Consider the following 3,422-nt stretch of genomic DNA (forward strand, 5'->3'; position numbering starts at 1 on the left):
GTAAAGAGCAAAGCTTTCAAGTACACAGCTTAATGAGACAAGTTCATAAGAGATAATTTTTTTTGTACTCTGAATGGCTCTGTCCTTCTTTTTCTCCAGCTGATACCCACCAAATTGAACCACTATTCTGACCTTTGTCATCTGGAGTACTTTTGCCTGTTTTAAAACTTTACATAAATAGAATCACATGCCATATGTAGTGTACATTATTTTTAATATGCTCCACCCTTCTGACCTGATTAGTTTCCAAAGACCCCACTTCCTAACACCATCACATTGGGGGTTAGGATTTTGACATATAAATTCTTTTGGTGGGGGACACAGACCTTTAGTTCATAATAGTGGTACATACAAACAATGGGATAATATTTAAATTTTAAACAATAATTTTAAAGCTTTAAATTTTAAAACTTTTTCGGGAAGTAATTTCAAATCTATAGAAAAGTTTCAAGAATGTATATAGTACAAACGGCACCCATTATACTCTTTACCCAGATTCACTTTAGGTTAATATTTTAACCCATTTTCAATATCATTTCTCTCCCCACCTCCAACATCTACCTAACACTTTATCTGAATCATTTAGGGTGAATTACACAATTACATAAGACATGACAGTTTACCCCTAAATACTTCAATGTGTATTTCTTAAGAACCAAGATGTTCTCTGATACAGCTGCGGTACACTTATCAACTTCAGTGAAGTTAACATGGATACAATACTTTCATCTCTACAGTTTGTATCCCAGTTTTGTTAAATTGAGAAGTAACTTGACAACTTTGAAAAGAAATGGCAGAGTTTTATTGTTGTCTGAGTTGATGACACATTCCAGAGACACCACAATAAAGGCAAAAGCTCTGGAACCAGACCGACAAAGTTTGATGCAGCCCCTGCACTCCATCAGCAAAGTGACCTCCGTCAGGTTATGTGACCTCCTCATGCCTCAGTTTCTACAACAGTAAAATAGGGATACTTTTAGAGATACACAACTGAAATATTTACAGGTGAACTGATACAATGCCTGGGCTTTGCTTCAAAATAATCTTGATTTGGGGGGGCAGGGGTAGGGGATTGTCGAGGGTACTGATGAAACAAGATTGGTCATGAGTTGATCATTGTTGAGAATGCATAGTGTATATATCATATTTTGTGTATGCTTGAAGTGTTCTACGGTAAAAAAATTTTTTTAGAAAGACAGAAAAGTAAAATACAATAAAAATAAAGAGGAGTGGTGGCTATTAATTATTGATTACCTGCCTTAGAGGGTTGTTAGTAGGAGTGATTAAACGAGTTAATTTGTATTAAATCTCAGTAAAGCATTTAGAACCTGGTGCATGATAAATGCTATGTGTTAGCTCTTAGTTTTTATTTTGGTCTCTCTTCTAGTCCAGAAGCAGCTCAGATCAGTTGCCACCAGGTGGCGCTGTCTCCCCAGCTCTATAGGGAGCCAGGCCCAGCTGATGATTAACTGTGAATTTGAATCCTGCTCTGCCGTTTTTTAGCTGAGACCTTGGATATTTACTTCTCTGAGCTTCCTTTAATTCATTCCTAAAACGGGGACAGAAACAACTTTTGAGTTGTTAGGATGATTCAGATAAAATGATGTAAAGTGACTGACGCAGTCCCTGGTGCATCCCGATCCGGACATCCCTTTCTGGGCAGGATCTGCCTCTGGGTCCAGCGTTCCTCGTCTTTCTTATGGGGATTTTCCCACCTGCCCAAGGACTTGTTAATATCGGGAGAGGCTACAAACACAGGAGCTTTCTCCCCTACCCTTGCCTCATCCATTCATATCACAGGTCAGCCCTCCAGCCACTAGATGGCGCAGTATAGCTAGAAGACCGAGGAACTTGTACTTGTGAAATCCAGTTTTCTTGAGAGGTGATTAGAATTTGAGGCTAGGTGAATCAGACCTGAGTTAGAATTCCCATTCTATCACCTATAACCTGCATGACCTTATCAGTCTGCCTCAGTTTGCTTCGTTATAAAATGAGCATCTCTCTCTATAAAATACACCTATCACAATAGTATCATGAGGACTCAATGTGCTATTGTAGGTAAAGCTTTTTTTTTNAAAGGGAAGGGGAACAGGGTATTAGATTTCAGAAGTGAGAATGGTGGATTAACAGGTAGTTGAAGAAGAGTGGAACATACATGACAGCAAAATTCTTGCTAGGCAACTCAAACAGTGGGACACAGAGGGTATCCAGCTAATAGGCTTGGAGTCTTCCCGACTCCAATGCTAGGGTGAAGGTTCTTAAGGCGATTAAGCCAAAGTGTTACCAGGTTGTGATGATTTCCTCAGCTCTTCTTGAGGGAAAGAATTCAGTCAAGAGACAGAGTTTTGTGCAGGTATAGGGTAGTAAGAAGTTTATTAGTAAAGGCAGATACACACCAAGATGTGGAGCAGACTCATCCTAAGAGGGGGAAAGGCGTCTCCTTACATTGTATGAAGGCTTTTATTTCTGTGGGTAGAATTGCCTCCCCCATCTCCTTACCTCTTTCTCTCCTGTTAAGGTGCCCAGTCCTCCCTTTTGGTTCTCTAGGTAGTTTCTGTCAACTTTCTTTTAATGGTTTATTTGAGAAGCTCACTAAAATGGTCCTGACAAGCAGGATGTCAGGATATCAAGCACTCTGATAAGTGGGATGTCTTCCTCCCTTCTCTGGCTTTTAACAACATATCCCTTTGAATTTAGGGATATGTGTGAGCCTGGAATCCTGCTGGGCTAGTAAGGCATTGGTTCTCTAAGTGAGGACAGCTGCCAGGGGTGTTGACCCAGGTAAGAGCTGCAGCAAAGGGCTTTCTAACCGGGCTAGGTCTCTCTTTCCCTGCTCATTTCTATCTATCTACTTACCCTATCAAAAGCTCCCTTCCTAAAACAGGCTTCTTTCTGAATCTCTTAGGCAGGAAAGGGGGAAGCGCCAAAGTTTCTTTTAGTCTTATTTCTTCATAAACAGCTTAAAATCAATATCCCAAAAAGCAGCTTTGGGGTGGCAAAATTTTGGTTCTCCTAACCTCCATCCGGAGGAACTGCTATAAGGTTACTAATATTCTCAGTTCTGCCATGGGAACCAGGCCAGACTAGTTTGTTTTGCCACAACGTGAGACCCACCCTTAGAGAGCTGACAAAAGGCGTGAGACCCACCCTTAGAGAGCTGACAAAAGGCGCCTCCCAGGTTCAGGATATCACTGGCTCCAGGTGTTACTTTGGGGAGGTCACATTCCCCTTTATCCACCCGCGTCTCTAAATCTAACATAAATTCCTTCTGCATTTAATTTCATGTTTTGTTTCAACATGCTACAGCTTCCAGAGTAAGGAGTGGCTGCCTCAGGATTTAGAAAACATGGGTGCAGAAGGCCCATCTGCCTGTGCCAAGTGTTGGGGGCCCCAGAGCACAGGGCCGCAGCTCCTCACATTCA

General features: G+C 41.4%; 1 long non-coding RNA gene across 2 annotated transcripts in view; it reads right to left on the reverse strand.

Annotated features, from left to right (window-relative positions):
* Positions 1-817: 817 nt before the first annotated feature.
* Positions 818-3,422, reverse strand: part of LOC109376602 (uncharacterized) — a 36,299-nt gene continuing 33,694 nt past the window's right edge. For both annotated transcript variants that reach the window (XR_002122757.1, XR_002122756.1), the window contains one exon: positions 818-951. This is a non-coding gene — a long non-coding RNA (uncharacterized LOC109376602). The remainder of the gene's footprint in view (positions 952-3,422) is intronic.

Source organism: Hipposideros armiger, unplaced genomic scaffold (genome assembly GCF_001890085.2).
Source record: "Hipposideros armiger isolate ML-2016 unplaced genomic scaffold, ASM189008v1 scaffold_1155, whole genome shotgun sequence".
Lineage (NCBI taxonomy): Eukaryota > Metazoa > Chordata > Mammalia > Chiroptera > Hipposideridae > Hipposideros > Hipposideros armiger.